Source organism: Macaca fascicularis, chromosome 9 (genome assembly GCF_037993035.2).
Source record: "Macaca fascicularis isolate 582-1 chromosome 9, T2T-MFA8v1.1".
NCBI classification, from domain to species: Eukaryota; Metazoa; Chordata; class Mammalia; order Primates; family Cercopithecidae; genus Macaca; species Macaca fascicularis.
Window position 1 is genome coordinate 125,294,458 of NC_088383.1, and position 24,760 is coordinate 125,319,217.

Genomic DNA, 24,760 nt, shown 5'->3' on the forward strand with positions numbered 1-24,760 from the left:
TTCAGTAGAAACCATATTTTGATTATGGACCATATATAATCATTCTGTTTTTCACTTTCAGTTCAGTATTGAATAAGTTACATGAGACAGTCAACACTTTACTATAAATTAGCTTTGTGTTAGATAATTTTCCCCAACTGTAGGCTCCTGTAAGTGTTTTGAGCATGTTTAAGGTAGGCTAGGCTAGGCTGTGAGGCTTGGTAGTTTAAGGTATATTAAATGCATTTTTGACCTATGATATTTTCAACTTATGATGAGTTTATCAGGGCATAAGCCTCATTGGAAGTCAAGGAGCATCTGTATTTTTAGCTTCAATAACATATTTCTGAACCATTCACTCACACTAGTCCTTATTAAGTTCCTGCTACTGATGAAAACAGAGCTTTGTTTTTAAAAAGGTAACAATAACCCCCAGAGGCTGTAACTGTGTTTTCCAATACAATAGTCACTAGCCATGTGGCTATGTCAATGAAATTAATTAAAATTAAATAAAAGAAAAATGCCGTTCCTCAGTCGCATTAACCATATTTCAAGTGCTCAATAGCTACATGTGGCTGGTGGCTACCATATTGGACAACACAGATATAGAACATTCCCATCATTGCAGCAAGCTATAGTGGACAGCACTACCCTATAATGTTGGTGTGGAATTAGTTAATATGATATATATATATATATATATATATATATATGAATAGTAGAATAGTGCATAGAGTGCTTACTTCATAAGCAGCAGCAGTAGTGGGGGTTGTAGTTGGAAGGATAATGATAACGATGATGGTGATGATGATGATGATGATGATGATGTTGACAAAGATGATGATGCCTTGTTAGTCTCTTGTGGAAGTCAAAGAATCCATGAAGACACAGCCCACTTCTGGTATGTCAGGATGAGATCAGCAGGCAAAGAAGCTAAGGAGTAGGAGAACCGATATGTCCAAAGCTGATCTTCCAAGGAAAGCTGTGAACAGAAAGATGTGGCCTGTACTGTAGCCTAAGACTTCTTGTAGTAGGAGCTAATAAAAACAAAAATTAAAAAATCACTGCTTTATAACTACATCCATTAACTTTTTTTTTTTTTTTTTTTTTTTTTTGAGACAGAGCCTCAAACTGTCGCCTGGGCTGGAGTACAGTGGCGTGATCTCAACTCACTGCAACCTCCGCCTCCTGGGTTCAAGGGATTCTCCTGTCTCAGCCCCTCCTAAATAGCTGGGATTACAGGCACCCACCACCATGCCCAGCTAATTTTTTTGTATTTTTAGTAGAGACGGAGTTTCACTATGTTGGCCAGGGTGGTCTCAAACTCCTGACCTCGTGATCCACCCACTTCAGCCTCCCAAAGTGCTGGGATTACAGGCGTGAGCCACCACGCCCGGCCTACATCCACTAACTTCCAAAGGTGAGAGAAACACACGGCCAGAAAGCCCTTGGAATATGGAAGAGAGAAAAGCATTGTGACTTAATGTATTAATATCATCTCTGTTTCCTTGGAGCTTATCTGTTTCTGTGTGTATGGCACTGATCTCAGGATGAAAGGTGACATCAAAGTATCAAATATTATTAATAATTATAAAGGTTCATGTAATCCTCTGTGACATGTTTTCTCAGCAGAAAATTGGTTTTAATGCCACAAAATTGGGTTCAATCTACCCATAAGCACGTGAAGTGAGCAATTTTCTGGCATTTCTTGATGTAAGTATATTTTCCTAAGTTAACAGATGAGTCAGGATGAGAATGACAGTTTTATTCCATGCAGCATTTTGTCTCTTTCTCTCATTGCTTTCCTTGGCTCTTTATTTTGTAAAATTCTACTGCGCAAAAAGCATTCAGATTTTTTTTAACTCATTCTAGTCCATGAAAGTTCAATGTTTGACATCAGACAGCTTGACAGATTTACCGCTGTAGTTACAAAAAAAAAAAAAACCACTCACCAGTCCCTAAGGGTACCATGACGTTTTTGACTGCTATACCTTTGCCCATTCATTTCCATCTGCCTGACGCATGCTTCATCCTGATATTTCAAGGTTCAGCTCAGCTCAAACAGGACACTAGGATAATACAGGCGTCTTTGGTCAGAATTCATAGTTCCCTGCAGTATACTCCATGGCCTCATCGAAGTCTCTGCCATATCTATTGTAACACTGCATTGTAGTTAGTTGCTGCATCTGTCTCCACATCTGGAATGTGTGCTCCTTGAAGGCAGGAAACTGTCCTAGTCTTTTTTTTTTTCATCCCCAGTATTTAGACTGATAACCAAGACACAGTCACCCCCAATAAATGTATATCGATTGCATGAATAATCAGTGATGCTGTTCCTCATTTTCCTCTGATACAATAATTTTACTGAAGGGTTTACATAAAATCCCTTTACTGGATGAACAATGCAAAGTATAAGTACCTCATACAATTACTGGTATTGCTGTTCTACTAATAGTATCAAATATGTATTATTCCTTTGGGGATTTGACATTTGAATTTTTTTAAACAAAACCCATTATTGTAATAGAATGCTCTTTTTCTGGTTCACTTTAATAGCAACATATGACATATTTCATTTCTGGGAAATGATAGCTTGCCTTAGGTCATATTTTAAGGCATAAAGCCAGAAGCAGAGTAAGGTTCCCACCTGAAGTTCTCTAATCATCTAGAAATGTGCCTCTTTCTGGCTGGGAGGCAGGGATTTAGAAGGGCTAGATTATGACTACCCTGGAGCATTCATTCACAAAGGCAAATTTTTAAAAGGCAAATTGGTCCCAAAGTGTTAAAAACTCTTTTATAAACACACGAACCCTCTTGCAATCTTTTAGGAGAAATGAGAAAATAGGAACCATCTACACGCAGAAAGCTGGTTTAAGGGTCTACATGCTGACACAGATCTCACCTTCTAATGCTATGCTTTGACATTTGCCCTTTGGCAATACAAGGAGAACCAGTTGCTCTCAGATTTCAGAGCCCTTTTCCAGGCTGACTATATTAAGAAGTGTCTTTTGAACATTATTTGCAAATGGAAGTTTCTTATTGGCAATCTGGGCACCTGACCCCCAGGAACCTATCTTAGAAAATCTTTCTTCCTCCTTAGTTTTCAAGTAATTTTTATTTCTTATACTAATAAGCCGGTGCAATGATTTTAATGCCTTTGTGGAAGGATATTGCATTTCGTGAGAGTTGAAGTCATTTGTACTTTGGCCTTATGCCACAAAATGCATTCAAGGTGTGTAGCCCTGATGAAATAAAGTGCCTGTCATGTCTTATTGCCTGAATATATGGCAAAAGATACCCCATCTTCGGGGGACTTGGAAGGCTTTTCTCGTGATTGCCATAGGTGTTGGATTAAAAGCCCTGTACATTTCAGTCTTCTTTATCCAGTAATGATGGAGAACGCCTGCACGGAGAAAACATCTTTTCTCTCCACCACTCTCCTAATAAGCCCTAAACCCTGTTCCAATGGGATTGTTCCTTCATAAGGGCAAGAGGGAAGCTTAATCCCCAGCTTTGTCCAGTAATTAGCCTCTCTCTCTCTGGAGGCAGCAAACACAGATGCCAATCCGGATGAGCTTTGGGACGTGGAATGAAAACAAGACTGAAAACACTGACTCACTTCTTCAGAAGCCTTTTAGCAGCCTCGAAGACAGCAACAACCTCTGATTTCTATTGATGCACGTTTGTTCTAAGTGGTGGGATGGGGCCTCTCCCATCGCTGATGAAGCAAGAGAAGAAGCAGAGATCACCAAAGACGTGGGGATAAGTGACCCGAGGCCCCTCTGCAACAATGAAGGCTCTGTAACGCAGCACTGTTCTTGTTATGCCACTTACCCCAGCATCTTTCAAGAAATGCCATGGAAATGCACTGTTTACCAAAACCAAAACCTCTGGAAGCGCTATAGTATGAGCCCGCTAACACAATTAACTCGCAGTTAATGATGATGCCCCCACCAGAACTAATTAAGCCAGTGGTGCTTGTAGCACAAAAGATTGGGGCCTGTTTTAAAGCATCAATTGTGACATCATTTAGAAGTCATTTCAAACTCCTCCAAACTCGAAAACTATTCCTCTGAAAACAAATGCGGTATAATGTTCTTAGAGTTGTTGGTTTTATTTTCTGCTGTCAAAAATCTGACAAAAGTCAGTTGAAACTGTCAAGGAAAAACATCACACAATATGAGGTTTTCCTCAAGTTTGAAGTCTATGGAAGGAATGACAAATCTGTTATATAGATTGCTCTAGCACAAAAGCAAATTAGGAAAGTCTAGGAGATACACTATCACAATACACATATGAAGTTTCCCTTGACACAGTTCATAAATTTGAGGCCGTGACAAAGAATTAAAATTACATCCATTTGGTTTTGATCTGAATTATCTGTTAAGCTTAAAGTACAGAAGGATCAATGGGATGGATGTTTTTGTGCGTATTTTTTCTACACACAACTCATATTAGGAGACAAGAAGAATTTCTTCTGCTCACACCCCTAGAGGATCTCTTTGTAAAGGCCCCTCTGGCCTTCATTTTTTTTTTTGTCTGAAGTATCAGTAAAGACTATACCTCTGCTGTGTAATATTTCATTGATTGTTTGATTTATGGACTGATTGCTTTGGTTGGCTATTTTCTTGTATCTATCCAGTGTCTAATACTGTGATGTGCACTGCAAGGAATTCAGGTAAATTATTTTGCCTATGCTCAAGTACTTCCTTCTCCATGGTGGAGACCCCTAGTTACTCTCTTGATTTCCTCTTTCATCCTTCTGTAGTAGCACACTTCAAATTGCAGGCATCCCCCATTCGTTAGTCACAAGCAGCATTTATTTTATAAACTATAAAAATATTAAATGTTGGCAGAGTGTGGTGGCCCATGCCTGTAATCCCAGCATTTTGGGAGGTCAAGGTGGGCGGATCACTTGAGGCCAGGAGTTTGAGACTAGCCTGGCTGGCATGGTAAAACCCCATTTCTACTAAAAATACAAAAATTAATTGGGCATGGTGGCAGGCACCTGTAATCCCAGCTACTCAAGAGGCTGAGGCACGAGAATCACTTGAACCCAGGAAGTAGAGGTTGCAATGAGCCAGGATGGTACCACTGCACTCCAGCCCGCAACAAAGAGAGACTCTGTCTCAAATAAATAAATTAATTAATAAAAAAATATTAAATGCATCACTTAAAGTAGTGGTAAGTATTGTTTCATAAAAGTTTTCTATGTGTTCATGGTGCCTGTATTGGGTCATTAGGTAAAATACATTTATTATTATGAATCATGGTTTTAAAATTTTGAAAGCTACTGCATTTTATTAATGGTACTCTGATGTTTTATTTAAACATTTGTCACCCAGTATTAAGGCTACATTTCCCATTCTCCACTGCATCCAGTTATGGTCATGTGGCCAGATCTGATGAATCAGATGTGGCAGAAAGGATGCGAAGAAGCTCTGAGGAGGTACCCTCCTTCTACATGTTCCCACCATCCTGCATCTTTGTGCTGCGCTGGACCAGGCATGCAAGAACAACACACCAGGAATGGCGGAGCAACAAGATAGAAGAGGCCTGAGTCCCAGAATGACTGCCTGGAGTACAACTGTCTGCCTGCCCAGAGCCTTGCATCGCATACTATAATGTGAGAGACAAATAAACTTGTCATATTTAAGCCAGTATTATATTGGGTCTTCAATACATCCAGACAGTCTTTGTAGAGCTCATGCACCCAAATTCTAATGAAAGAGAAGTAAAGGAAAATAAATTCAAAAAACAATTATTTATTGAATATCCATCATGGACTAGCCCTCTGTTAGGCTGCTATGGGAAATACAGAAGAATATTGACTCTGAAGGAAAGTGTAATTTCACTGGGGAGATGAGCTGCATATCTGAAATAATCAAACCATGTTGTAAAGAAGTGTAGGAATAATTGTCAACATGAGTGGAAATAAAAATAACAGAACAGATAGGAAGAAAGGTAGAAAATGAAATGGAGTCATGTCATTGAGAGAAGGGGAAAAGAGAGAGTAACAGAGTAGGAGGAACATTCCTGAGAGCTAAACGAAATTGAAGGTCTCTGAAATAGAAGGGGTACATTGCTTTATCCCAGGTCTCCCCTTTCCAGCCCTAAACCGTACTCAACCAAGGTGATCAGCAGGAGTCCATGCTATGGCAAAGCTGCAATCTACAGGCATGCTCTTCACCTAGACACAGACTCATGCTCCCTTGTCAAAAACCCTCTCAACACCAGACGGATCAAAGGCCCAAGCCTCCTTCATCACAATCTTATGCAGAAGAGGATGCTCTCTCTGCGGGAAGTCACTCTGGATTTGGTGAGAATGACTTCCTCGTGGGGAGGAAGCCCGTCTACCCAGACACACCTCTACTTGAGGATGCACTGGTCTTTGCCCTTTTCTACAAGACTTTGGTGAGGCTTCTAATATTTCTCCAAGTAATTTGAGCTGCTAATGATGTGGATATTCTGGAATTCAGTTTTCTGCATACCAGCTAAAAGCCATTTAACACACGGGCCTCTCTCCTTGGAAGATGCATGACTCGGAGATGCCTTGCTGGCAAGGCTGGGGTATGTTAAAAGGAAAAGTGTTATTTCAGCAGACTTGCCACAGAGGTATGTGTTAATTAAGTTAATTGTGCCATCAGTGATCTAGACAATGACAGTAACTGCTCCCCATAATGGGGCTGGGTTATTGCCATCATTTATTAAATGTGCTGGTTTTCTTAAATGCAGTTTTCCCTTATTCTTTAAGCATGCATACCCCCCACACGCACCCACCCACACATACACACACACAGATGACTTATAGTTTATCAACCACTTTCATATGAATCCAATTACATTATTGATCTTTATTGCTACTCTGTGATGAAGGAGAGGTTACTTTCTTCATTGAGCAGATGAGGAAACTGAAGCCCAGAGTTGTCTACTTACTTGCCCAAAGCCACCCAGCTTCTTAGTCAAGTAGCCAAATTCCAAGTCCAAGGTCCCTTTTTGTGTGCCACACTGTATGTCCAGGAGTCTCAATATCCTGTAAAGCAAAAGCCAAGTTTTTATATTCTATATGCCCTAGCTAGCACATTGGATTGATAAATGTTAAATAAATCATAATTTATCTTTGGAAAAATTATTGGTGAATTGTATAATTGCTGTCTTCATGAAAGTCTAAGGTAGGAACCTTATACATATGGGTTGATCAAAACCAAACATGATCTATATAAACAGAAATCTGGATAATTTAGAGAGTTATCACAGACCCTTTCCCTCCTTGCCTCTCCAAAATATTAGTAGATATTTGACTTAACCTGAGTTATTCTCACTGTAATTACAGTGAAGACTAAAGCATAATTTAGAATGCCAAATCAATTACAGCCTTTCAATGGACTTAACTCAGACTTCTGTTGAGTGCTTCCGGTTCCACAGTGATTGTCCGTTGAGTGGCTTACCCAATGATTGTCCCACCAAAATGACTCCCTACCTTGCGGCTGAGGGTCTATCTTTAAAGCTTTCGTATAATTAGTGTCACCTGCCAAAACATAATCATCCTTGGGACAATTAATGCAGAAGCATTTTGGTTAATGGTACTTTAGCATGAACGAGCTTCTAGCCCCTTTGTTGGAAGGAGAAAGGGCTACAACACCATCATACATGATGCTCTAGAGTGGATGAGCTCTGAGCTCCCTGAAAGAGCCTCATTTCTGGAAACTAGTGGTCAGGCTTGGATTGGTGTGCAAGAGCCACGTCTCACAGCACCCGAATGCTTCAAGGTAACACTTCTAATAAAGGTGCATTGAACACTGACTTCCACTTCATGACAAAGTATATTCTAGAAGCAGAGATAGAAAGATTTCCTTGCCAAATAACTGAAATGCCCTTGTGTATCATCTTTTACAAGCTTTCTAGAATAATCACCTTAAGTTGTTGAACAGAAGAAATCTGAATTGATTGAGTGCATCCACTGAGCCTCAGCAGGAGAAAGTGTCAGAGAAGCTGTTTTGTGCCTGAACTGGCTATTTCCTGTTAGTGTAAACACTGAGGAGCACAATTAGAATTTGGGCACATGCCAGGCACAGGGTAACTCTATGACCAGCCACCAGTGGAAAGCCTGGACACTGAATCCCTAATGAGTGTCCTCAGTAGATAACATTTTACATGTTGTCAAAACTCCTTGCTGAGGGAATTAAGCATGCTCTGTGTGACTCCTCTCTGGGAGGACTCTTGGAGGCGTGCACCTGGTTTCCCTTGGACCTTGCTCCATGAGCCTTTTCCTCTGCAGAGCTTGTTTTGCTCCTTTCCTTATAATAAATCATAGCCATCAATACAACTATACACCAACTCCTGTGAGTCCTCCCAGAGAATCATCAAATCTTGGGGTGGTCTTGGGGCACCCAATGCAGAAATGTTCTTAATATAGTTCATAAAATAAACAGACAGCGGTGTACGATTGTAAAGGATTATATTGGACTGACCAAAGTGTAGCTGGCTTTATAAACGTGAGACCTGTGCAGTCACGCAGCATCCCACGCTTAGGAAGTCCCTGAGCTTGGTTTCATGCTCTGCTGTCACCATTTTGAAATTCTTAATAAGCTATGAACAAAGGGTCCTGAATTTTCACTTTGCGCTGGGTCCTGTAAATTATAAAACTGATGCCCAGTCATGGTGATGCTTAGAGATAAAAGAGTGGAACATCTTACTGCCTCAGATGCTAACTTTGTCTCTGCTGGGAATTATTCACTTACCTTTCCCGAGGGCCTAAAATCTACCCATTATAGATTCGCTTTGTGGAGGAGAATGTCCCAGGAAGGTTAAATGGCTATCAGTGATTCACAACTTCGGGTGAACCTGATTACTCATTCCCTCCCCGCACATTCTAGTCCTTAACCCTTAGCTGAGTTTAGAGTCCTGGGTCAGTACTTCCCAAAGTCTGTTCTTTAGAATAATAATCCTTGTGAGATGCAAGCGGGGAGGGGATGTTGTTGTCAAATAGGCTTGGGATGCTCTGTCCCCTCTTTTGGAGATTTAGGGCACATGAGCTTAGTACACACTCTGTAAAGTCTTGCACTGAAATAACGTGGTTAGCTATGTATTCGTTTCCCAGGGCTGCCCTAGCAAAGTGCCATAAACTGGGTGGTTTAAACAACAGAAATTTACTGTTTCAGTTCTGGAGGCCAGTGTTGGCAGGGTTGGTTCCTTCTGAGGGCTGTGAGGGAGAATCTATTCCATGCCTCTCTCCTGGTGGATTGCTGGCAATCTTTGGTGTTCCTTGGTTTGTAGATGATCACTCTGATCTCTGCCTTCATGTTTTCCTGGGCTTTTCCGTGTGTGTGTGTGTGTGTGTGTGTGTGTCAATGTCCCACTTTTCCTTTTTATAAGAACACCAGTTGTATTGGATCTAGGCCCACCCTAATGACCTCATTTTAACTTGATGTCCTCTGTAAAGACCCATTTCGGAATAAGGTCACATTCGGAGCTACTAGGGGTTAAGATTTCAACATATAAATTAGGGGTGATACAATTCAATTTTATTATATTTTCCCAACACATTTGACTATTGGGGGCTGGCCTAACTACCATTAACATCTCATGAAACCAGCATTTCACAGCATAGAACCAGAGATCCTCTATCAGATGAAGAGAGAAAAGTCCATGTGACAGGGGGAGCTGCAGTACAGGGTTGGGGAGGTTGGGAAAGGTGGGGAGAGGAAGGGTGGGAGGTAGGCCACTGAGGTTGGTTTGGGCCAGAAACTACTCTGGATTCTGTACTCTGGGCAAAGCAGATTCATCAGAGATTCACACAGGACTTCTCAGGGATTTCTAAGAGGGAAATGGCATCATGAAATGAGGCAGCAGCTTGGAGATTGAAGAGTTGAAAGACTGGAGGCAGGAAGACTGAGAGGCCATTTCAACACCTGGTGGAGGGAAGAAAAGAAAGCCTGAGCCAAAGTAATGGCCGCGGCGAAGGAGGAAGGCTCAGCCTGAAAAGTAGAAAATGCAAAGATGCACACACACATTCATAGCCATGTATTAGCTTAGCTTGGGGCACAATTAAGTGCGGTTTGCACCAACCTAAGATATGCATCTATGTGCATATATGTATATATAATAAAGCTCTATATCTATATCCCTGTATAATTAAAAGAATCTCAGAGGAGGGGCCTTTGCTTTTCCTTGCTGGTGATTTGGGAATGTACATTAACAGAATACAGACTCTGTGTTTGGGTGAAATGCTCACAGAGGGCTAGTCTGGAGATGTGTCAGGCTGGAAGGATCCTGTTTTGTCCCCGTTAGTGGCCTTGAGTGTGCTATGAATTCTAAGAGGCAGATGGGCAAACGGGGTCTTGCATGGTCTTCCCCAGCCTCATCCTGCTCCCCTCCCTGCTCACTTTCTTAAGCTCCAGCCCTATCGACCTTCTTTATGTTCCACTCCAGAGCTTTGCACCTGCTGTTCCCTTGGTCTCGCTTTTGACATGGTCCCTGTTTTGCTTGGCTGAGAGTTGCTGCATGCAGGATGCTTCCTCTGGAAAGCCTTCTCTATTATCCTGGCATTCTCTCATCAGATGTGCAAACCCTTGTGCAATCTCTTTCTTCTCTGCTGGACTCTGCGTCCATGAAGGCAGGGAGCAAGTCTACCGTGTTCTTCTTGTATCCCCAGCACCTAGCACAGCCTGGGACAGGTAGGCATTTGTATCTGTTGAATGAATGAATGATTTACTATATAAAAAGGACTTGAAAGAATGTAGTAAAGAAAATGATAAAAATAGATGAGGGTCTAGAAAACATGATATATTTAGAAGTGAGTTTAGAACCCACCCTTACAGAAATGATTTATTTATTTATTTATTTATTTATTTATTTATTTATTTTGACAGAGTCTCCATCTCCAGGCTGGAGTACAGTGGCACGATCTTGGCTCACTGCAACCTCCGCCTCCTAGGTTCAAATGATCCTTCTTCCTCAGCCTCCTAAGTAGCTGGGACTACAGGCATGTTCCACCACGCCCAGCTAATGTTTTGTATTTTTGGTAGAGATGGGGCTTCACCATGTTGGCCAGGATGATCTCAATCTCTTGACCTCGTGATCCACCCATCTGGGCCTCCCAAAGTGCTGGGATTAGAGGCGTGAGTCACCGTGCCTGGCCATGATTTTTTAATTTTTTTTTCTTTTTCTTTTTCTTTTTTTTTGAGACGGAGTCTCGCTCTGTCGCCCAGGTTGGAGTGCAGTGGCCGGATGTCGGCTCACTTCAAGCTCCGCCTCCCGGGATTACGCCATTATCCTGCCTCAGCCTCCCAAGTAGCTGGGACTACAGGCGCCCACCACGTCGCCTGGCTAGTTTTTTTGTATTTTTTAGTAGAGAGGGGGTTTCACCGTGTTAGCCAGGATGGTCTCGATCTCCTGACCTCGTGATCCACCCGTCTCGGCCTCCCAAAGTGCTAGGATTACAGGCTTGAGCCACCGCGCCCGGCGATTTTTTAATTTAAAGACAAAGTCAGATTTTAAGGGATTCATATTAATCTTATCCAAATAAACTTATTTATTAGAGAAAAATGGGGGCATAACCAATATTTATTTTAGAAGCTTTGTAGCATCAAATCACTTTCATTAACACCAACAAAACACCAACAAAAAACTTTAGATGTTTGAGTAGAAATGGTCAGAAACATGTGGATTGCATTTCCCTTAAACTCCCTTGGGTTTGCAAATTGGAAAAAAGGGTTTGGAATAAAATCCATTTTCTATTCTCCTGAAGTCAGTATACTTGGGAAACAGTGATGTTTGAGATATTCAGGAAACTGAAAATACGTGCGGGTACTTGTTTAAGTAACGTTATTGCCAATCCTACACCAAAGCGGCTGATAAGAAACCGGAAGTGGGCATTTAGCATCTGAAAAGAACCGATTCAACAACAACATATATATATATATATTTGGTGTAGCTTTGACACAAGGGAAATCTCCCTCCCTCTGCCTCTCCCCTTGACCACGATCAATACTTTTAGGGGATGAAGGCAGGAGGAGGAAAGAGTTTATTCAGTCTTTTGTATGCGACTGAGCTGTGGAAACAGGATGAAGATTTTGCTAAATCTGTCCATTAAGTGCCTCTAAGTGCTTTCAAAACATGTCCTAGAGCAGAATGGAGGGCACAAGAAAGAGAAACTGGGAATTAAAGCAAAATTATTACTTTTAAATGTCTTGACAGTGGAAATGTCAGAAAAAATAGCAGGAGTGGCAAGCAGATACATCTTCAGATGCTCCACTTACATCTTCTGTTGAACATCCCAAAAAGCTGAAACGTTGTTCTGGTTTTAAGAAAAAGAAAAAAAAATTAAAAAATCATGGCCAGGCACGGTGACTCACGCCTCTAATCCCAGCACTTTGGGAGGCCCAGATGGGTGGATCACGAGGTCAAGAGATTGAGATCATCCTGGCCAACATGGTGAAGCCCCATCTCTACCAAAAATACAAAACATTAGCTGGGCGTGGTGGAACATGCCTGTAGTCCCACTTAAAACCATAATTTTTATGGAGCGAGAATTTATTTTGCTTGTTATTATATTAGTATCAATGAACAGTTTTTCCCTAAATGTGCTAGATAAATGTTGGGTTAAAATATACCAACCTAGCTGGGCATGGTAGCTCACGCCTGGAATTCCAGCACTTTGGGAGGCCAAGGCACATTTGAGGTCAGGAGTTTGAGACCAGCCTGGCTAATATGGTGAAACCCCATCTCTACTAAAAATACAAAAATAGGCCAGTTGCAGTGGCAGGTGCCTGTAATCCCAGCTACTCGGGAGGCTGAGGCAGGAGAATCACTTGAGCCCAGGAGATTGAGCTCACATATATACATACACACACCAACCTAAATGCTTAGTATGATTACAAAGCATGTCAATAATTTCACCCATGAGTAGAAATTTACTTTCTAATTTAGATTTTTAGAACACTTTGAACATAAAGCCAAGAAGCTTAATTTTATATAGAAAATAACTTTTAATAAAAAGGAGAAAAAAGATGAAATAAAGAGAATAATTTTTGACCAAGAATGTCAGTAATTTTGCATGGGAATTTTGAAAACTGTTTAGATCATATTAATCTAGTAATATTTAGAGATAACAATGAAAAAAGAGTAATTCATGTTTAGACTTGCAAATTCTAGCAAATTTGTGTCTGAAAGGTGGACTGCTAGAGCCCCCTAGCTGCTGGAAAGAATTCTGTCCTCCTAGGTATAGATAAATAACCTAATTGCAAAGGCAGTTAGTAAGTAGCACACCAAGAAATCTAGTGGAACACAATTAAACAAGAGCGTACAACATGATCCTCCACTACTGTCCTACTTTTCAGGTTGGTGGGCAATGTCAACGCAGCTGTGAGCATCCACAGACATCTGTCCTGGGCCCCCAGCCCCACCACCCTGAACTTATTGACAGATCAGTTGTAAGGACACCATTAGCACCCTACTGTTTTGATTGGTTTGAACTAGATGGTCTCTCAAACTCAAAAGTGCAATGAGTTCAATCAAGGTAGACATTTCAATTCCATTTTTGGTAGAAGGAGAGTCTATCCCAGGAACCTGGAAAGCTCTGAGCCTTGGGATGGATGAGAGGCTACAAACTCTCAGCCATGGACAAATGTGTTTTGTTTGGTTTGCACAGAGCTTTCAAAACCTTTAAATAGCTTACATAATTCTCTTTAAAGGCAATTTACATAGATCAGAAATGTTTAGATAAAATTCATATTTCCAGCTTCTCTTGAAAAATCAGAAGATCCGGTAACTCGGGGCCTGAGTACTCACACAGTACTGATAGGCTAAGTAGTCGTAGTCTATCTAAAGTTTATATCACCATATAAACTTTTATATGGTGAATAAAAGTTTAGTCCACCACAGTTCCCACCACTTCATATTGGATAATATAAAACCAGCATGCTCAATGTAATTACATAACCTGCTTGGAGCCTGTAGGAATCTATGTCTGTAACTCCTGGTCTAAACTATGAATAATTTTATTCCTCCGTCTACTACTAATAATAATCAAGCTTCTAGTGATTAAACACTTACTATGAGTCAGGTACAGTGGAAGGTCTTTTATGTACAGTGTCTCAAGTCTTCGTATCAAGCATTCAAGACAATTATTATATTTATTTTGTAAATAAAAATATGAGATTTATGTTCAAATTAAATAATTCAAAAAATATATAAAGAGTGCCACTCTGAGCCAGGTATTGTACTAAATATTGGGTATAAAATGCTGAATAAGGCAGCCAGAGCCCCTGCCCTCATGGAACTTACAGTCGAATTACAAGCATGATTACAAAGTAAACATGTAGATTGCTGTGTAGGTATAAAGCAGGGGGGATCTAATGTGGTACGTATCAATGTCCTCACATTTTTATACTAGAGTCACTTGGAGAGCTTGCAGGTTCCAGCTGCATCCCTACCTGCTACATTTCTCTTTCTCTCTGTCTGTCTCTCTCTCTCCCTCTCTCTCTCTCTCTATTCTTCCTTCCTTCTCTCTCTCCCTCTCTCTACCTTCCTCCTTCCTTCTCTCTCTCCCTCTCCCTTCCTCCTCCCCCTCTCTTTCCCTCCTTTTCTCTCTCTCTCCCTCCCTTACCTTTCTCTCTCCCGCTTCTCTCCCTCTCCCTTCCTGCTTCCCTGTCTCCTTCTCTCTCTCTCTCTCTCTCTCTCTCTCTCTCTTTCTCTCTCTCTCTCTCTCTCTCTCTCTCTCTCTCTCTCTCTCTTCTCTCTCTCTCTCTTTCGGTTTTCTGATTTTCTAGGCTTGGGTGGCCAGGAGTCTGTACTTTTCAAAATTGTGGTGAAGTATAGATAAAAAATTTACCGCATAGACGTTTTTAAGTGTACAATTCAACAGCATTAAGTACACTCACATTGTTGTGCAGCCATCAGCACTAGCCATCTCTAGGACCTTTTTCTAGATCTTCTGAAACTTCTTCGGAATCTAAAACACCATAAAGCTCCCCATCTCCATGCCTGCCAGCAGCATAATGTCTCAAGGTTCATCCAGGTTGTAGCATGTATCAGAATTTCCTTCCTTTTTAAGGCTGGATAATATTTAATTGTATGTATATGCCACGTTTTATCCACTCATCTATTGATGTGCACTGCTGTGAATAATGCTGCTACGAACAAGGGTGTCGAAATACCAGTTCAAGTAGGAATCTACCCTTTGTTTTTCTTTTTTAGGAATTTCTTAAATTTTATTTTAAGCTCTGGGTTACATGTGCAGGATGTGCAGGTTTGTAGCATAGATAAACGTGTGCCATTGCGGTTTGTGGCACCTATCAACCCATCACTTAGGTATTAAGCCCACTATGCATTAGCTATTTATCCTGATGCTCTCCGTACCCCTGCAACCCCACCCCTCAGGCCCTAGTGTGTGTCATTCCCCTCTTTGTGTCCATATGTTCTCATCATTTAGCTCCCACTTACAAGTGAGAACATGCGGCATTTGGTTTTCTGTTCCCATGTTAATTTGCTAAGGATAATGGCCTCCAGCTCCATCCATGTCCCTGCAAAGGGCATAATCTCATTCTTTTTTATGGCTGCATAGTATTTTATGGTGTATATGTACCACATTTTCTTTATCCAGCCTATCACTGATGGGCATTTAGGTTCATTCTATGTCTTTGCTATTGTGAATAGTGTTGCAATGAACATATGCATGCATGTGTCTTCATGGTACAACAATTTATATTCCTTTGGGTATATACCCAGTAATGGAATTGCTGGGTCAAGTGGTGTTTCTGGTTCTAGGTCTTTGAGGAATGAACCACACTGTCATCTACAATGGTTGAACTAATTTACATTCCCACCAACAGTGTTCCTATTTCTCCACAGCCTCGCCAGCATCTGTTGTTTCTTGACTTTTTAATAATTGCCATTCTGACGGATGTGAGATGGTATCTCACTGTGGTTTTGCTTTACATTTCTCTAATGATCAGTGGTGTTGAGTTTTTGCTCACATGTTTGTTGGGTGTGTAAAGGTCTTCTTTTGAGAAGCGTCTAATCATGTCCTTTCCCCACTTTTTAGTGGGGTTGTTTTTTTCTTGTAAATTTGTTTAAGTTCCTTGTAGATTCTGGATATCAGACCTTTTTTTTTTTTGAGGTGGAGTCTGGCTCTGTTGCCCAGGCTGGAGGGCAGTGGTGTGACCTCGGCTCACTGCAAGCTCCGCCTCCTGGGTACACGCCATTCTCCTGCCTCAGTCCCTCGAGTAGCTGGGACTACAGGCATCTGCCACCACGCCCAGCTAATTTTTTGTATTTTTAGTAGAGACGGGGTTTCACCATGTTAGCCAGGATGGTCTCAGTCTCCTGATCTTGTGATCCACCTGCCTCGGCCTCCCAAAGTGCTGGGATTGCAGGCATGAGCCATCGCGTCTGGCCATCAGACCTTTCTCAGATTGGTACATTGCAAATATTTTCTCCCATTCTGTAGGTTGTCTGTTCACTCTGATGTCAGTTTCTTTTGCTGAGGAATCTGCGCTTTTACCAATAACCCAGGCGAATCTTGTACAGGTGGGTCATGAGACAGACTTTGATCAATGATAATCTAAGGGTCAGGGAAAGTATCTCTGAGAAATTGCCATTGAAACTGAGTCTCAAAGCATGTGTAGGAGTTGCCCAAGTTAGGGGAGGTAACGTCACTGATCCTGGAAACTTGAAAATGTGGATTTTGAACTTCACCTGAAATACTGAGATGTTGGAATTGCCACAGGAACATTCATCAGCACCGAGGTTTGCAAATGGGTGTCATAACTTAGTTGAATAATTAAAACAAATGTCACTGGTCAATCACTCTTAAAAATTATGTGCTAAGTGTCTCCTATATGTCAGGCACTTTGGTAGGTATAAGAAATATCATGTGTCCATTTATCCATTTACTTCCAGCGAGTCAGGTGATGTGCTAGGTGTTGAAAACTTACAGGAATTTTTGTACTATATAATTTTGTTAATTGTTTTTACAAAATCCACATATATCACTTGTCGATAATATTTCTCTATGCTGATCCCTGGGAACATCAAAGAATTAATACTTACACACTTATCTGTAGGCTCCTGAGCTGATGACATGATAATTTTTTTTCCCTCAGCTCTAAGTGATGGAACTTATCATTGGTGATCATTGCTGAGTTTTTAAGGCATTCTTTATTTCAACTGTTAATCTATCCTTTTGCTACCATTGATTTCTGGGTTTCCACGTTTAAGGATGACTTGCATATTTACCAAAGTTCATCAAAGCTGTAAGATTTATCTTGACACATTGATAGAAAGCTGTGGTTCTTTGAGAGGGAAGATAGAGGAAGTCATTTATGACTAAATTACTTTTTAAAAGCCTGATATTATGAAAAGAATGTCTAATGATACATAATTTTAAAGCACATGTCAAAGATAAAAGGTTTAGACTGAGGAGGTCTCAAAGAAATTCAGGAGAACACTTTTCTGAATATTTACATCACTTAACATAGCTGATATCATAGTCTACCTTGTATTAAAATTATTATTTTTACCTTATCAGAGTACAAGTTTCTTGAAGGTAGGAACCATTTCTTAATCTTTATCTTTGAATAGCTCTCAGCATTAGCACTGAGTAACCTCCAGCATTGAATAACTCACAATATATCATGTACCAAACACTCCGTAATAAAATAGATACCCAATAAACGTTCAATGATCGGACAAATAAATGAACATGATTCATGGAAGAGCAATTTGGAAAGAAGCAAACATGAGTTACCATTTGCTTAAAATAAACACACTTCTGTGTCACAGCAAGTAGGTGGCAAAATAATGATTTAATATAAAAACAAAATACTGCAGATAAAACATTTACTTAATTTCAAAGGAAAGGAGTTTCAAAAAGCTTCGAGAAGCTTGTCATTCATTCTTTAGAAAAAGCCCCTCTCAGAAGTGTGAATACTCCGATCTGGAAGGGTAAACCAGATTAAATATCAGGCAGAGAGAAGTTGAGTGCCCTGTGCTGCTTGGAATAAAGTGACTGCTTGGTGTGGGCTATGGAATCCAAGAAGGCTAGTAGACATTTTTTGTAGTTTGTGCATTGATGAGCCCAGTGACTCAGATTGACACCTAATCAGTGTTTCTTCAGGGGTAGGTAAGGAAAGAGGAAGAGGGTAGAAGACAAGGGATGCGGAGGAAAAGGAAGGAGGAAGTTTTAACTTAAATTTGAAAGACTCTTTCTTTCCCTTCTATTCCAGATAAAGAGCGTGATTTGAAACAAAGCAGTCAGTAAAACAAAAGATGAGCCTTCTATTATTTTCAATGACTTTGCAACATCTTCTTCTGGAATAACCTTTTTGAAAATAATTTCATATTTGGTCATTTTGGGGAGAAAAATTCTTGCAAACAAAGTTGTTTATGTTGAAGCTCACACATACCTGCTTATCTTCCATCCACCATTTCTGAGAGCTAAATCATGTCCTGGTTACTTGCTTCACTGGCTTTCATGAGAAGGAATTCAAGAAAAATTTTGAATCTGTTTATTTCTACAGATTCTTGGGAACTGACTTCCTGGGACTTTTTCCTCTATGACCCAGTGATTCCTAGTTTTTTGGCCTACGTTTAATTGGAACACTTACTTTTAGAGAAACTTCAGGTGAAGCCAAATTCTCTGTAAACTAGGGGAAGCAGAAATAGCAAAGTGAAGGGAGAGGCTAAGAAGTCAAGAGAGAAGACTTGGAATTACAGAGAGATGAGTTTGTAAAGTCCTCTGATTCTCCCCAAATGCAAAAATGAAATTTGGCTGATGTACTGTAACTTAAACCATATTGTTTCTGGTGAGTATAATGCTATATAAATTTTTAAATCCTGTCTTCTTATGGGGCTGACTCGAGAAGTCTGGACAGAGTGGGTTTACAGTGTATGTCGGAAAATCAAAATCGAGTGCAAAGGCTTCATTTCAGCTTGTTCTGGGCTGCATCTTATAGAACCAGGACTAAAGCCAGCAACACAACAACTTCTCTCCACTGTCTGATGCTCCCTTATATATCACTCCTGGTATGTCACTGGCTCTGCTAAAAAATGAATTTTTAAAAAAATCTGGGAATTATCAATGTAAGAAAATGATCATGTGCAGCAATCTACTTCCAGTGATTTCTTGTTTCTAAATGGACACAACCCGAGGTGCAGATTCAGTCACCAGAGCACTCTGCTCTGAAGCAAGTCCATGCTGTGGCAGGCATCTGGTCTCTTATTCATCTCTCCAAACCTGGCACAATGGGGAATCTTCATAACTGTTTGTGGAATGGAGTGCGATGATATTATGCAAATTATTGTATGACACATAATTAGGGAGAGCCTTCTAATTTGTGAAGCAAGCAATTGCCCATGTGAAGTGATTGCCCAATATAACAATTGTTAATTATTCAGCCCTTTGGATTAATTCAATGTTGCCAAGAACATATTGTTTTGATTAATTTAAACCGCATGAAATTGCCAACACTTGACCATTTTTGATCTCCCAAATGGCAGTTTCATATGGTTCCATCTAATATTCTAATTATCATATTAGTTGTAAGTTGAACCTTATGCGGTTGCTATTTGTATAGGACAAACACTGTTAACTACCAAAAACATCAGAGATTTCAACTATATTGTAAAAACAGCTACCACTATCTATTGAGTATGTATTGTGTTCACATGCTTTGTTAAGTAGTTTGTATACTTATTTTATTCAATCTTATGAGGTAGGTTCTAATATTATCCCTCAACTTACGCTGAAAGAGACCTTAGCAATCAACAGATCCAATCTTTGTTTATTTATTTATTTATTCATTTTTTTTCTGAGACGGAGTCTCACTCTGTCATCCAGGCTGGAGTGCAGTAGTGTGATCTTGGCTCACTGAAACCTCTGCCTCCAGGGTTCAAGTGATTCTCCTGCCTCAGCGTCCCAAGTAGCTGGGACTAGAGGGGCACACCCGGCTAATTTTTGTATTTTTGGTAAAGACGGGGTTTAGCCATGTTGGCCAGGCTGATCTCAAACTCCTGACCTCAGGTGATCTGCCCACCTTGGCCTCCCAAAGTGCTGGGATTACAGGCATGAGCCGCTGCACCCAGCCAGTGACAGATCCGATCTTTACATTTGACAAGAGGCAGAGACTCAAAAAAGGTTACATTACAGCTGGGCTGGCCAACAGCTGGGTTATGGGCTGCCCTTAGGTCAAACTGAGAAGTAGGTAAAACTGTTCCCTGTCCTCCCACCTCCCTTTCCCAGGCCTGTCCTCTTTTTCTGTATTATTTATAGGAACATTAATAGCAGTGTCATTTATGGAGCTCTTTCTTAGAGACATGGCATAGTGTAATGTTGAAAGACTTTGGAGCCAGACAGCCTGGACTCAAATCTTGGCCCCTCTACCTCCTCATGTTTTTATTCTCTGAGCCCTGATCATTACATAGCATTTCTCTGGCACGCCCTATCCTTTCAGAGTACTTCTTTTTTTTTTTTTTTTTTTTTCTTGTTTCCTTCCTGGTTCAGCTTCCTGTGTGCTCAACCTCTGTCCTCCCTCCATATGGTTTTTCCTTGATGATCTCATCCATTTTGATGGCTTCAACTCACACCTCTTCGTAGTTGACTCCCAGATCTTTATCTTCTCTCCATCTTCTCTTCCAAGGTCCAGGCCTAAATTTCCAGCTGTCTGCCAGACTCTTGTAAATATCACACCAGAAACTTTAAGTCATCATGTCCAGAATCAAATTCATTGCCTCTGGCCATCCTTTTATTACCCTCTTGTGTCTTCTGCATCCTCCACTCAGGCAGCTGCTGAGCCTGACAGTTTCATCTCTGCCACTCCTCCTTTATTGCCCCCCTTCTTTTCGTTCCACCTGCCCACTCCAATCAGGCCCTCACTCTCTTCCTTCTGGCCTTTTCCCTCCAGTCAGCCCCTACCTTCATTGCGGGGATGACCTTCCTAGATTCAACCTAGGATTCTGGCTTTCCTACCAGAGAACATTCAGTGGCTTCTGGTTGTCTGTAGAGGAAAGTTCAAATTCTGATTGGCTCCAACATGCTTTTCCAGTCCTTCCTTCAACTTCTCTACTCCATATATCTTACATGCACATGTACTGGACTACTCACTCCAATGCTTCCTGTATATCTATCTATGTTTCTACCTTTCGTCTATGTTATTCCCTTTGCTTCACGTTCTTTTCTCCATCTGTATTTACCCATCCTTCAAGACTCAACTTAAATGTCCCTTTCACATGTCTATCATACCATCACACACTAGGTCCTCAATAAAAATGTGAACACTAAATTGCTCAATGTGACTTTTTAAAATGACATCTGCAAAGTAATGGAACTGTACTTTTGAGTCAGTGAAAGAACAGACTCCAGACTACCTTTCTCTCTCTCTCTCTCCCGAAGTATAGTCATCATTTCAGAAGGGTGTCCCTGTCTTTTAGGCAGCAATTATTAGGGACGAGCTGGCCTGCCCAGCCTAAATCCTGTATCCCTTTGAAAAGCCTGAGAACATCTCATCCCTCATGAAGAGTCTAAAGTCTTCCTTCCTTTCTTTGCAGAAGCTCCCAGGATTCTTGGGTGGCAAATCTTTGACCTTCCTTTTCCCTTGGGCATGCTAAACTCAGCTCTCCTTTGTAAGGGTTCATTACTGAGAGTACTCAGTTATTTCAAACCCCAAACCTGTAGGGAAGAAGGATTTTTGTTTTTGTTTTTGTTTTTGTTTTTTTTTGGTTTTTTTTTTTTTTTTTAATACTATCCCTGTGTGTTTGTGGAGAGGCTGGTATAATTTGATGAGGGCAGAGAAAGGTTTTGAAAGTAATCATAGGCTGCTCTTATGATTACCAACTAAAAACACTGGTGATACTTAGAAATGGCTAAAGATAACTTTCCACACTATATTTATATTTAGGCTAAGATCACACACGAGAAATGAGTTAGAGAGACAAGTAAATATGAGCTGATCATGAAAGGTCATTCATTCTTCATCTAACAGCTAAGAGGCAGCACTGAAAAAAAATGCACTTCCTGCTGAAGTTTGTCCTTGAACTAACAACTGATTACGGAATTTTAATTTAATATTACAGCATATGTTGTCTTTCTGAATTTAAAAAGCCATGAAGATGTCAAATCTTTTCAAGTTCTGCAGAAGAATAGTGTCACCAAAATAAGGTCATCAGTGGTAGTATTTATAATAAATTTACAATTTCTGAAAAAATGAAATCAATATATACAATTAATATTGCAAATAAACGTCAAAATGATATACTTCCTGCCATATAAATGAACTCTGTTTCACACATAAATGTGCTTTGTGGCAATAGTTCAAAATTCTTTTTCTTCAACAGTAAGCAGATTGAATGAAATAAAAAATGATGTGCCAGGACTTAAAGGTACAAATGGTACAAATTTCAAATTATTGATTGCTGACTGTGCTTACAGACATCAAACAATACTTTTTCAGGCAGCTATAATAGTCCACTTCAACAGAGACATGATATATTACAGGAAAATTGAAAATATAGGGACTATTTGACTGGTCAATGGTCATTTTAAATTATTAAGGTTTGGGGGTGGGTTTTTTTAGGTTGTAGAAAATACAATGCAAACTAAATGAAATCTCATTAACTTCAAACCTTTTTTACCGAGTACCTTTATTGTAGTTTGAAAAGTACCAAGATGTTCAGCCAGAATATAAACTCACTTTGCATTAGAAGAAGTGCACATTTCGGCAAAATCAATAGTCAGTGACATCCCTTAATGGAAATCCTAGCAGGCCAGAGAAATCACTCTTGAGGGACCAAGACTGTATTCATGCAGGCAAGAAGTTTTCTCGGGGACTAACTTCTGATGTATAGGTGAGACATGTTCTCTAACAGAGTGTGAATCTGAGCTCTCTCAACCTGCCCACTCCTTCGAAATTGTTCTTAGGTAACATCTTCCCACAAGTAACAGTTGAGTACAGCATCAAAATTAAGTCAGCAGTCCTGCATCATTGTACTTGAAGTACTCCTTCCAACACCTGGAAATAAGAAGCAGATTTGTGTATTAGAAAAGATCTATTGGTCAGAACTTTTCTAGTTGCAAGCAACAGAAACCAAACCCAAACCAGCTCAGGCCAAAAAGATAATTTATTGTAGCAGCTTATCAGAAAGTGCAAGTTAGGCTGGATCTAGGGGTTCAGATGATGTCATCAGGAATGTGTCTGTTTCTTCCTATCTCTCCGCTGTGCTTCCTCTGTAAGGGATTCATTCCCAAACTGGCTGTAGCCGTGTGGAGAACACTTGACAGGCAGGGCTGCTGAGAACTGGTGCCGATCTGGAGGCAAGTTTTGTCTTCAGGCATTTCCGGCAAGGGTTAACTGGTTTAAAACAATCTTTACAACTGACTTTATGTTGATCTATACACTGGACTCTCTTTCCCAGTAACAGGTACTATCTTCGTATCCCCTTCTTCCTGCCAACACACACGCTCCCAACTCCATCCCCTCTTTGGCCTAGCTCATAGGCTTGCATGGTCCTGCACTTATGATTTCACTAGGCAACTGTCTCTGTCTCTGTCTGTCTGTCTGTCTGTCTCTTTCCCGGGCCCCTCCCAATTTATATCAAATTTCAAGGCATTACACCCACTGGCCCTGATTGAATATCCCTAACTCTGGCCAATCACTATGCCTGGCAAGGTGGAATATTCTAGTAGGCCCAGGACATGCTCATCTCCATAAGAAGTAGAGTCTGCTTTGATAGACAGCCTCACCAATTACACACACAATTAGGGTAAGGGGAGCAATGCTCAAAAGGAAGTGTTCTACCTTACACAAACAAGAAACAAACTCTACCTCAACTACTGAAACCATTGGAAGAATCAGGACTTACTGTTTTGTGTGATTTTCCCTGAGACTAGTTTTCTGGCCTAGCTGAGAGCCATAAAATCAGTTGAAATGAGTCGAATCTGGAAAACCTCTCTAGGAGCTAAATGGGGAAAGGAAGGCTTGTTTCTTCCTCATTCTGTGGCATTAGATCCAACCTCACCAGTAATATGTTGCTCAAACTTGTGTGTGTACCTAGACTTCAACATGTGGACAGGGCACCCAGCTTTGGGGTAGTGAAGCCAGTGGTTATGGCAGGACAGGAGAGGAGGCTTCAGTACGGGGAAAATTCTCTTACCTTGGAATCCGGCTAAGGTAGTGAATATGGCAATTCTGGTACAAACCTCATCAAATAAAGATGCACTGAGCATCTCTATGTACCAGGCAATATGGGTACATATTCATGAATTTTTTAAAAAAAAATTCCTGGCCAGGCGCGGTGGCTCGCGCCTGTAATCCCAACACAGAGGCTAAAGCAGGTGGATCACAAGGTCAGGAGTTCGAGGCCATCCTGGCCAACATGGTGAAACCCCATCTCTCCTAAAAATACAAAAATTAGCCGGGCATGGTGGTGTGTGCCTATAATCCCAGCTACTCAGGAGGCTGAGGCAGGAGAATTGCTTAAACCTGGGCAGTGGTGGTTGCAGTGAGCCGAGATCATACTACTGCACTCCAGCCTGGGTGACAGAGCGAGACTCGATCTCAAACAAACAAACAAAAAAATCCGTGCCTTCAGGAAATTCACAGATGTAGGGGATCACAGAAAAGCAAATTGCTAACTACCACACAATGTGATTAGTGCTACGAGAACGGTCTAACGAAGTGTTAAAGGAGCAGAGAGAGGAGTGATTCATTTTTCCAGGGGTGGAGGGAATGAACACCATCGGGAAAGTGGGATTGCGGGGCACCAGTGGAAGTTCCCAGAGGAGGTG